The following is a 12,469-nucleotide window of genomic DNA, read 5'->3' as shown; positions in this document are numbered from 1 at the left end:
ACTAAGATAACTGCCATGGCTATGCTAGCAGAAAATGGGAGCTAGCAAGAAGATGATGGTTGGCAAGCGTGGACTGCAGTTAGCATTGCAGAGTGCGGGTTGCAGATTGCAGAGAAGTGGACAGCAGGTTTCAGACAGTGTGGGTCCTGTTTCCTGTGTCTCCAACCCATCCGCCAGCGAGAGTATAGTGGTATGACTCCCCTATCTATGGCTCCATGGATGTTCCTTTTTGGCCTCACCATGTCCTGCATTCTAATGTGGGGAGCAGGAGCAGAGACCCTGCAGGCCGTCCCGCATGACTCCCTGCATGATATCTGCCCATAAGAAGTATTGAAAGAAACTGTGTGTAAATCAAGATTACATTTTCTACTGGAAGTATAAATTTGTATAGGCACTTTGGAAAATTGTTTTACAATATATTCTAAAGATAAATATACATATATCCACTCTTAGTGGGTATCCAAGAGAAAGGAGCCCTCATGTCCATCAAAACATATACCAGAATATTTATAATAGTTTTATTCATAATGTCGAGAAACTGGAATCAGCCCAAATGTCCATCATAGGAAAATTAATAAGCAAAGTGTGGTGCATTTGTACAATGCAATATTATACAGCAATAAAAGAGAATGTGTAACAATATATATGAGTCTCAAAAACAATATAATGAACAAATCAATCCAGATGGAAAAGATACCATATGATTCCATTTCTATTTCAAGAACAAGGAAAGCTAATCTAAGGTACTAGAGTTCAGAACAGTGTTTATCTGTGGGGGTTCAGGGCACTAGTTACTGGGTAGATACATGAGAGAGCCTTTTGAGGTGCTGAAAATGTTCTCTAACTTGATCTTGGTGGTGATTACGTAGATCTATTATAACATATGTAAAAATTCTTATAGCTATACTCTTAAGATTTGTGCACCTTATGTAAGTTCTACCTCATTTAAAAAGAAAAGATCAAGCTGTTTTCATAAGTACCTGGAGTGCAAATATTCTACATAGGATAATCAACCTAAAAGTTTGCAATTTTCTGTGAAAATGGTATTTACTTTTATTCTTGTCCCAAATATATTTACTTTTTTTCCACCCCCTAATGGAGATTGGCTATAGAGATGACCAAAGAAGAGTCAAGTTTTTATCAAAGAAAGTTTTGGATTTGCTCATGTATTTGGGCAATTACTATCTGAGATTTTAGAATTCCATACATAGGAAATAGAAAATTATAGGGGTAGGTGTTTACAGTTAGTTGTCTCAACTGTAGGTGAACCTGAGGCTGTCTCTTGTGGAGCCTGATTTTCTGTAGTACCATTTACTAATGGATCTGCCGAGATGAGCTAGCCACAAAGGTATTTCCATGACGTTAAAGAGTTAATTTGGTTGATATGAACATAATTAGGATCTTGGCATAGTTAATATTGAGCTTTTCCTTCTTGTGGTAATTCAGTTTCTTAAGGTCATTCTTAGTTCATGACAGTCAAACTATGTCATATATACAGTTTAGTTTTATTTTTAAATGTATTTTATTATATGATAAATCTTTGAAAATTTATGATCCACATATGAGGTAGATGGCAATTATTACTGAGAAGATTTAACTATTGAATTTATATATCCTACTCAGCTGCATATCTTATGTTTTACACTTTTCTGATTTTCCTAAATTTTCTAAAATGAACATCTGTTACTTTTTAATCATATGATATATACTTTACTTCAGTTATTATAAATACTTTATATGTATTATTATATTATATTTATTTATTGATTAATTTACTCCAGTTATTCTTCCTGAATTCCATACCACTCTATTGGGGATTCAGTTATAATGTTTAATAAGCAACTTTCTAGTTTATTATACCTCAAACCAAAGTCCTTATCTTCTTCCCCATTTCTAAGACTGGTGTCTTCATGGAGATAGTGACCCAAATGATCAGGTACAATATCATCTCCATCACCTTTCACATTCTACCTAACAAGGAGGCCTGTCTGTTTGTTTTTTCTTCCATAAAGTTAGTTCATTTTTAAAAAAATTTTATTGGGGGATATTGGGGAGCACGGTGTTTCTCCAGGGCCCACCAGTTCCAAGTCATTGTCCTTCAATCTAGTTGTGGAGGGTGCAGCCCAACCCCAAGTCCAGTCGCTGTCTCCAATCTTAGTTGCAGGAGGCACAGCCCACCATCCCATGCAAGAATTGAACCAGCAACCTTGTCGTTGAGAGCTTGTGCTCTAACCAACTGAGCTATCCAGGTGCCCTGTTTTGCCTTTTTATAATTTCTCCCATCCTCTTCATCTCTTCATTGCTACATGACTGTCCCTCTACCCCATTTACTATAGTCATAGGGTTGATCTTTCTAAAACACAAAGCTGATCATATTACATTCTTGAAAAATATCATTGCATCTTGGATTAAAATCAAACATCTTTGCATGCCTGATGGCTCAATTACCTGACTCCTGCCTACTTAATTGCATTATTGCTAGTTAAATCTCTCCTCATTCACACCCAGAATTTACACTCTAGCCGTGTGAAGTTTCTACAAGTATCTTCATAGCCAAGCTAATTTAAGCTGTTGTTTTCGTTAATGTTCTTTCCTTCTACCTGCTACCATCCAGCTATACGTGTTTCAAGACAGAAAGTAAACTTCTGCCGTGATTAGTTTAACTTACTCATTTTCCACAAAATATACCCTGTGGTTTTCAACACCACACTTGTGTTCATATGCTTTTCCTCAACTTGGGCGTCTTTATCAATGCCCTTCACATTTCTAGGCCTACCATATTCAAGGCTATTTTAAGCCAGATCAAGATAATTCAGATCAAGAGTCTGTTCTGAGACAGTAGAATTTGGATCTTCCCACTTACTTAGGACCATCTGAGCACCCTATAAAAGCAGTTGTGTGGATGAGCAGAAGAGCTGAGACCAGATGGTTTGGCCACATTTTTTGCCATGGACGTATGGGAATATGTTTTTGAGCAATTATAGCAAACAGGATGCTGAGAAATTGGCCAACTGGGGACATTCTTGATAACCATGCTGGATATTTTAAATGAATGAATGCCTTTGGTCTTGGGCTTAGATTAAGGGAATTGGCTTGTCAACTGCTGCTTTGCTGTGTAGATACAGCTGGTGTTAGACATTTGCATTTGATTATATTTGACTTACTCTGATGTCTAAATCTATTTTTTGACAGGGAAACCTAAAAGAAAAAAAAAGTCTGCCTTGAAGATTCCTCGTGAAACACTCAGGGCTATAAGCAACTTTTCTTCCACATAAATAAAAAATTTGCCTTTAAATTAATAAAGAATTCTCAAAATACAGGAGAGCCAAGTTTCTGTCATCTTCTATTACACAATGGGAAATGGGAAAGAGAAGAAAGAAATGTGCTGGGGACATAGTGAGCCAACAATTCCACTGATCCTCTTCCTGTGGTCAAATTACAGCCACTTTGTGGAAAGTCAATCATATTATAGATAAAATTAAGAGATTCTTAAACTAAAATGTTTTGTGTAGAGAAAAAGCCTACAGCAAACTGACAACATCATTTGGAAATTAATTTTTTTATCTACTTGTGGTGTTTGGAGTCCCAATAAAATAAAAAAAATTAAGTTTCTGGAAATGTTACAACAAATGACCATTATATTATGTCTATTTTAAAAATCATTTTTTTAGTTTTCACTATCATACTAATTTGAAATGAACTACTCAGCTGCCTTATTGTTTGAGAACCAATTGTTTCAGGGTGAAATGGATCCCGCCTTCAGCAACCACCAGCTTCCTACGCACTCACTTTGAACATTTCAGTGATAAGGGGCCAAGTCCTCATGTTTAAGTGTATTCTGATGTGAGTCACAACCAGAGAACTCAGGAAAGACAAAAAGGAAAAAAATACACCCCGGTCAAGCTTTTTGTTTGTTTCAATGGTATGCATAAGGTTACTGCCAGATGTTCACATTTCATCTTGCCTAAATAAAAATCTTTATTCAAAATTGTCAATATCATTTAACAGCAAAAGCAATATAATTACAGAATTCAATAAACATTTAACAAGACACAGGCATTTTCAGCTAAAAGAGGACTTACCAAAGTGTACCTTTTAGCAATTTAGTAGTTAAATTAGTAAAAAACAAAACAGTTTTTTTTTTTTGTTTTTTTTTTTACAACATCTGGTGAACAGGCTCTAATTTCTAAAGTTTTGGAATGAAAAGCCAATGGGCAAATTTATTGCTGTGAATAATTTGCCAGTTGTTTACCTTTATGCCAATCGTATCCCCCTACCAGACAAATATATTTCAAGTATATTTTTATATTAAAAAAATGAAACAAAACAAAACCCAGCAACTTCAGATTTCTGGAAATAAAATTAATGCCATTCAATTCACCAACTGTCATCCAACTTTTAAGATATTGTCATCCTCTTAGCATAGTAAAATCAGTCACATTTTAAAGAAAAACGATTTAATGGCTATACTTTCACTTCAGTGTGCTACATTATCCAGATAGGCAATGCACTGGGAGAAAGGAGGGCAGAAGGTATGACTGAATTATCTGCTTTATCTCAGCTGGTATTTTCAATTTTCTTCTTCCCTGTGCTGGTACAGTTTGAGAGAATTTAATATGAATAATCTTATGAATAGGTTAAAAAAATCTACCAGCCCACAGGAGACACTAGTTCTTCTCACAGTTGTCAATGTCATACAATAACATACAGGATGACAGTGAGTAGCACCAACAGCCTGAAATACTTATGTTGTTCTGTATTTTAAGCTATGTGCCAAAGCCTCCCTCTTTTAAATTTTTAAAAAGTTTTTATGGCTGAGTTAATTTACATGCCTGGATTACTCAGACAATATCAGGCTACATTTTGCTTTGAAATGTATGACATCAGTCACTGACATATATCAGAGGTCAAAACTTGGATCTTGCTAAAGCAAACACCTTGTATTGATTAGATTCATTTCTTCTAAGAAATACAAAGGAGGTACACATTCATAATGTGCGTCCTCATAGACACCATTTGAATTTTCAAGGATAGATGTAGCTTCAATGTATGGATCAGAAAACAGAGATTAAGGGTTCAAGCATAAATGTTGGTTCTTACTGGGAGGCAGAGCTCTTTAGTGGGGAGAAAGTTGGGGTATAAGTCAAAAGATTAGGATGACTGTCTAGATTTTGCCATTAGCTATGAAAAATTGGACAAATCACCTATTCTCTCTATCACTTTGTTTCTCCATTTGTAGATGGAAGTAAACTTCCACTCATTTTTGTATTTCAGAACTGTAGATTCAGAGTTGCAATGAGTATCTAGTTATATTATTTCTATAAAAACCCTTTTGGAAAAAGTACACTTGTATATACATGAATGGGAAAAAGTCTTTTAAAAAAGTGGAACTAGGCCTTGTATTTACTGGAATTATCTTCATAATTCATAAAGAGTACATCCTGTTTATTCTATAGGTAAATGATAGAAGTCTCTGTATTACTATTCTAATTGTGTTACATTCTCACAGTGTGTATTGATATCTCACTGTTATTTTAACTTGCAATTCTCTAATCATGTATGATGTTGACTATCTTTTCATAAGCTTATTTGCCATCCGTATATCTTCTCTGGTGATGAGGTTTCTGTTCAGCTCTTGCTCATTTTGCAATTGGGTAGTTTGTTTCCTTTTTTTAATTTTATTAATTAATTTTTTCATTTATTTATATATTTTTGATAAAATTGTGTATATTTAAGGTGTACATGATTTGATATACACATACATAGTGAAATGATTACTACGGTCAAGCTAATTAACACATTATCTCCTCACATAGTTACTATTTTTTGTGTGTGTGATGAGTGCACCCAAAATCTACTTTCAGCATACTTCCACAGTATCAATATAGTATTATTAACTATAGTCATCATGCCTATACATTATATCTCTAGACTTACTCATCTGACATAACTAAAGCTTTATACCCTTTGACCAGCATCTCTCCATCTCCCAGTCCCCAACACCCAGTAACTACTCTCTGCCTCTGTGAGTTTGATGTTTAGTTTTTTTATTATTGAGTTTTAAGAGAACTTTGTATATTTTGGATACCAGTCCTTTATCAGATATGTGTTTTACAAATATTTTTTCCCAATCTGTGGTTTGTTTTCTCATCCTCTTAAGAGAATCTTTTACTAAACATAAGTTTTAAATTTTAATGTAGTCCCACTTGTCAACTTTTTCTTTCGTGATTGTGCTTTTGGTATTGCATCCTTTAATTCAAATGTTAATTTATTTACACATGGATTGATTTTAAGAAAATTCTTTGCCTCAGGCAGTACATGGACATGTTTTAAAATCTGCATAAAATAGACTAAATTACTCCTGTAAACACAAATAATAGTGAAGTCTAATACATTCTTCTGCCCTAAATGAACTTCTGATGTCATTTCTTCTTCTTCTTCATCTTTTCTTTTTTAAACCAGGAGAGAAATTCAGAATACTACATGTTAAATCAAACATGCACTTATGAAAATTGCTAAAGCTTTCTGCATAATTGGAGATAATGGTTTTAAAAAAATGATTAAATGCCCCACATCTTCTTTATCCATTCATCCATTGATGGATACCTGGGTTCTTCCATATCTTGGCTATTGTAAATAATACTACAATGAACACAGGATGCATATATCTTTTTGAATTAGTGTTTTGGATTTCTTTGGATAAATACCCAGCAGTGGAATTTCTGGATCATAAGATAGCTCTGTTTTTTAATTTTTTGAGGAACCTCCATAATGTTCTCCACTGTGGCTGCACCAATTTGCGTTCCCACCGACAGTGCATGAGGGTTTCCTTTTTCTCCACAGACTCACCAACACTTGTTGGTTGTTGATTTATTAATGATACTTGTTCTGACAGGTGTGAGGGAATATTTCATTGTAGTTTTTATTTGCATTTCTCTGATGATTAGTGATGAGCATGTTTTCATTTGCCTATTGGCCATCTGCCTATCCTCTTTGGACAAATGTCTATTCAGGTCCTGTGCCCGTTTTAATTGGATTCCGTGTGTTTTTCTTTGGTGTTAAGTTGTATGAGTTCTTTATAAATTCTTGATATTAATCCCTTATTGGATGTATCATTGGTGAATATCTTCTCCATTCAGTAGGTTGTTTTTTTTGTTTTGCGAATGGTTACCTCACTGTGCAAAAATTCTTTAGATTGATGTAGTCTGATTTGTTTAATTGTTTTCTTTTGGTTCTCTTGCTTGAGGAGATATAGCAGACAAAAATATCACTAAGAGTGATGTCAGAGAATTTACTGCCTCTCTTTCTTCTAAGAGTTTTATGGTTTCAGATCTTACATTTAAGTCTTTAATCCATTTGCAGTTTATTTTTGTATATGGTGTAAGAAGGTGGTTTAGTTTCATTTTTTTTTGCATGTGTTTGTCCAGTTTTCCCAACACCATTTATTGAAGAAACTGTCTTTACCCTATTGTATGTTCTTCCATTTATTGTCATAGATTAATTGACCATATAAGCCTAGGTTTATTTCTGGGCTTTCTATTCTGTCCCATTGATCTAAGTGTCTGTTTTTATGCTAGTACCACATTGTTTTGATTACTATGGCCTTGTAGTATAGTTTGATATTAGGTAGCATGAAACCTCCAATTTTGTTCTTTCTCAATATTGCTGTGGCTATTCCAGGTTTTTGGTGGTTTCATATAAATTTTAGGATTATTTGTGCTGGTTCTGTGAAAAAATGCCATTGGTAATTTGTTAGGGATTGCATTGAATTTGTAGATTGCTTTGGGTAGTATGGACATTTTAACGATGTTAATTCTTCCTATCCATGAGCATGATGTAGCCATCCATTTCTTTGTGTCTTCTTCAATTTCTTTCATCAAAGTCTTATAGTTTTCCAAGTACAATTCTTTTAGCTCCTTGGTTAAATTGATTCCTAGTTATTATATATTTTTGATGCAATTATAAATGGGATTTTTAAAAATTTCTCTTTCTAATAGTTCATTATTGGTGTATAAAATGCAACTTATTTATGAATATTAACTTTGTAGATAGTTTACTAAATTCATTCATCAATTCTAATAGGTTTTCTTGGGGGGGTTTAGGGTTCTCTCTACACAGTGTCATGTCATCTGCAAATAATGACAGTTTTACTTTTTCCTTTCCAATTTAGAAGCTTTTTATTTATTTTTCTTGTCTGACTGCTATGGCTAGGAATTCCAATACTATGTTGAATAGAAGTGGTGAAAGTGGACATTTTTTTGTCTTGCTCATGACCTTAAAGAAAAAAAAAAAGCTTTTAGCTTTTCATCATTAGTATAATATTATTAATAGCTGTGGGTTTGTTGTACATGGCCTATATTATGTTCCCTCTATCCCCACGTTGCTGAGTTTTTATCATAAATGGATGTTAGATTTTTGTCAAATGCATTCATTGATATGATTATCTTTAATTTTGTTTATGTAATGTATGACATGAATTGATTTGTAAATATTGAACCAAACTACCTTCCCAGTAATAAATTCCACTTAATCGTGGTGCATTATCTTTTTTTCTTTTTTTTTTAATTTATTTTTTAAATTTATTGGGGTGAGCATTATCTTTTTAATGTATTGTTGAATTCGGTTTACTAATGCTTTGTTGAGATTTTTTTTTCATCTATGTTCATCAAGGATATTGGCCTGTAATTCTCTCTCTCTCTCTCTTTCTCTCTCTCTCTCCCTCTCTCCCTCTCTCTGTAATATCTTTGTCTGATTTTGAAATCAGGGTAAAGGTGGCCCATATAAAATGAGCTAGGTAGTATTCCCTCCTCCTATATTTTTTTGGAATAGTTTGAAAAGCATAGGTGTTAATTCTTCTTTGAATGTTTGGTAAAATTCACATGTGAAGCCGTCTGGTCTAGGAGTTATGTTTGTTCAGAATTTTTTTTCTTCTGACTGCTTTTTTTTTGCCACTTGGTGAAAGGCACACCATTAGGAAATGGCAGCAGGCTCACATGTGGCTCAGAGAATAAAGAACGAGACTTTCTCAAGTTCCTTTTTGGTGCTTTGCTGTTTTGCTAGAAAATAACCCAACTGCTTCTGCTTGCTGCAGCCTGCGTCGTCTATGGGGTGAGGTGAGGAAGGCCTCAAAAGAGCCTAGAACTTCTGGAAGTCTGGTGGCTGTTGGTGGACACTCCGGTTGGGGGAGCAGCATTGGCTTTGCTGGGCCGGGCATCAGGCTGCTTCACTGTGGCATTCTGAGCATGGTCACAAGTGATAATGCTGCTGGAAGCCTGGAGAGATTGTGAGTGCTCTGGGGACTCCAACATTGTGGCCATAAATGGGACAGTGGACTTCCTGACAAAGAAGCTTGCCCACCAGTGACCTGGGTTAGCCTTGGGGAGACCCAGGTGGTGGGGGTGGCTTCCCCAGGATACTCGGCACCTCCGCAAGAGCTGTTACTGGAAGTGGAACCCAGACGGTGCTCGTAGTAGTCATGGGTGGCCACAAGCAAGCCACTGGAAGGGATGGCTGCCATGCTCTTGCTTGTGGGCTGGTGGAAACCTGGGGTTGCGACCCCTCTTGGGCCTTGTGATAAGATCACAGGTGGCGCGGACAGGGGCGCAAGACCACGGAGCCCATTTGCAGAGGAGACAGCGTGAAGCCACTCCACCAGACCAAGATGCACAGGACCCAGAGTTTTTTTATTTACAGATTCAATTTCTTTAGTAGTTATAAGTCTGTTCAGGTTTTCTGTTTCTTCTTGATTTAATTTTAGAAGACTGTATGTTTCTGGGTATTTATGCGTTTCTTCCACATTGTTCAATTTATTTTTAGTTCCTTTGGGTATAAGAATAGATTGTTTGAGATTTTTCTTGTTTCTTGAGGTACACCAATATTGTTATGAATTATCATTGTAGAAGTGCTTTGGCTGTGTTCCATACATTTTGGGTCACTGTGTTTTCATTTTCATTTGTCTTAAGGCATCTTTTGATTTCTTCCTTGATTTCATTGTTAACCTATTCATTGTTTGGTAGCATGTTGTTTAGCCTGGATGTGTTTGTATGTTTTTTATTTATTTATTTTTTCTGGTGATTAATTTCTACTTTCATACCATTGTGATCTGACAAGAAGCTTGATATGATTTTAATCTTCTTAAGTTTACTGAGACTTGTTTTGTGGCCTAATGTGGTCTACCTTGGAAAATGTTCAATGGGCACTTGAAAAGAAAGTATATTCTGCTGCTTTTGGGTGAAATGCTCTGAAGCTATCAATTAAATCCATCTAGTCTAGTGTGTCATTTAAGTCCTCTGATTCCTTGTTGGTCTGGAAGATTTGTCCATTGCTGTCAAAGAGGGGTTAAATTCCTCTACCATAACAGCATTACTGTTGATCTCTCCCTTTATGTTGGTCAGTATTTGCTTTATATATTTAGATGCTCCTATGTTGGGTGAATAAATTTTTACAAGGGTTATATCCTCTTATTGGATTAATGCATTTGTCATTATGAAATGTCCTTCTTTGTGTCTTTTTATAGCCTTTGTTTTAAAGTCTATTTTGTCTGATATAAGTATTGCTACTCCAGATTTTCAAAAGTTTCCCTTTGTCAGAAAGATATTTTTCCATTCCTTTACTTTCAGTTTGTGTGTGTCTTACGATCTGAAGTGAGTCTCTTATAAGCAGCATTTGTAAGGATCTTGTTACTTATTCATTCAGCCACTCTATGTCTTATGATTGGAGCATTTAAACTATTTACACTTAAAATAACTGTTGATAGATATGTAGTTATTGTCATTTTACTATTCATATTTGTGTTCTTTTTCCCCTCTTCTTCTTCTTAAAGAAGTCTCTTTAACATTTCTTGTAATACTGGTTTGTTGGTGAAAAACTCTTTAGCATTTTATTTTCTGGGAAGTTCTTTATTTTTCCTTCAATTTTAAAAGATAGCTTTGTTGGGTAAAATAGTCTTGGTTATAGATCCTTGCTTTTCATCACTTTGAATATTTCCTGCTAATCCCTCTAACCTGCAAAATTTCTGTTGAGAAATCTGGTCAGTCTTATGGGAGCTCCCTTGTAATTGCTTTTCTCTTGCTGCTTTTAAAATTCTCTCTTTGTCTTTGGCATTTTAATTATGATGTATCTGGTGTGGACCTTTTTGGGTTCATCTTGTTTGGGACTCTGTGCTTCCTGGACTCATATGTCTATTTCCTTTGCCAGATTAAGAACGTTTTCAGTCATTATTTCTTCAAATATGTTTCAATCTGTTGCTCTCTCTCTTCTTCTTTGGGTACCACTATGATGTGAATGTTGTTGCACTTGATGCTGTCCCAGCAGTCCCTTAAACTCTCCTGATATTTTAAATTCTTTTTCTTTTTGCTATTATGATTGGGTGTTTTCTGCTACCTTGTCTTTCAAATCGCTGATTGGATCCTCTGCTTCATCTAATCTGCTGTTGATTTCCTCTAAAGTATGCTTCATTTCAGTGATTATATTCTTCATTTTTGACTTGTTCTTTCTTATGTTTTCTGTCTTCTTTTTCATGTTGTCTATCTCTTTGTTGATGTTCTCACTGTGTTCATCTATTCTTCCCCTATGGTTATTGAGCATACTTATAACCAGTGTTTTGAATTTGTATCTGGTAGATTGCTTGCCTCCATTTTGTTTAGCTCTTTTTCTGTTTTCTCCTGTTCTTTCATTTGGGAAACGTTTCTTTGTCTCCTTGTTTTGGGTGACTCTCTGTGTTTGTTTCTATGTATTAGGTAGACCTGCTACATCTTACTCTCTTGACAGATTGTTCTTATGTAGTAGGTGTCCTGTAGGGCCCAGTGGCACAGTCTCCCTGATCACCTGAGTCTGGTGCTCCAGGAGTGTACCCTGTGTGTCTTGCTCATACCCTTCTCTTGTAGTTGAGCCTTGATTGCTGTTGGCATGTCAGTGGGTAGGATTGACTCTCCAGTTGACTGGCTGTGAGCATTGGCCATGCCCAGAGCATATGAGTGGACCCCCACCTTACCAGGCTCTGGTGAGTACTGAAACCACCCTTTAGGGTGCCGCTTTCATGGCTAATCCAGAGGTGCTCTGTTGTGTTCTGAAGCTGGCCATCAGATTTGTTTTTTTTGGAGGCTCTTGGGAGGGACTCTGATGCTAGCCAAGATAATCCACTGCCTGTGACCAGCTCTAGGCTACCTAGTAGGAATTACAAAGAAATCCACATTTGGTAGCTGCCTGGGTTAGATCATGGAGGTGCATAGGAGAAGCCACACTGAAACTGATGTGGGCTTCCACCAGTACCAGGTCTGGGGCAGCTTAGCAAAAGGTTCAGGGCACCCTGAGGCCGCTATCACCTGATGGTTTCCCATACAGTCAGCCACTGAAAGAGCCTCGAGTGGTACATGAATTGGTGGCAGCAGGTGTAATGTAGGGTCTGTGGTCCTGCTCCTGCTCTTGGAGGGTAGACACAGTATGGTGAGGCCAAAAAGGAACACCAACA

General features: G+C 36.1%; 1 pseudogene; it reads right to left on the bottom strand.

Annotated features, from left to right (window-relative positions):
- Window positions 1–9,125: 9,125 nt before the first annotated feature.
- On the bottom strand, window positions 9,126–9,517 carry LOC141572331 (pancreatic progenitor cell differentiation and proliferation factor pseudogene; annotated as a pseudogene).
- Window positions 9,518–12,469: the final 2,952 nt, after the last annotated feature.

The sequence above is a fragment of the Rhinolophus sinicus genome, chromosome 14 (assembly GCF_057876585.1).
Source record: "Rhinolophus sinicus isolate RSI-liver-muscle chromosome 14, RSI-T2T, whole genome shotgun sequence".
In the NCBI taxonomy this organism is placed as follows: domain Eukaryota; kingdom Metazoa; phylum Chordata; class Mammalia; order Chiroptera; family Rhinolophidae; genus Rhinolophus; species Rhinolophus sinicus.
The sequence above is the reverse complement of the archived record's forward strand: the minus strand, read 5'-3'. Positions and strand labels throughout refer to the sequence as shown.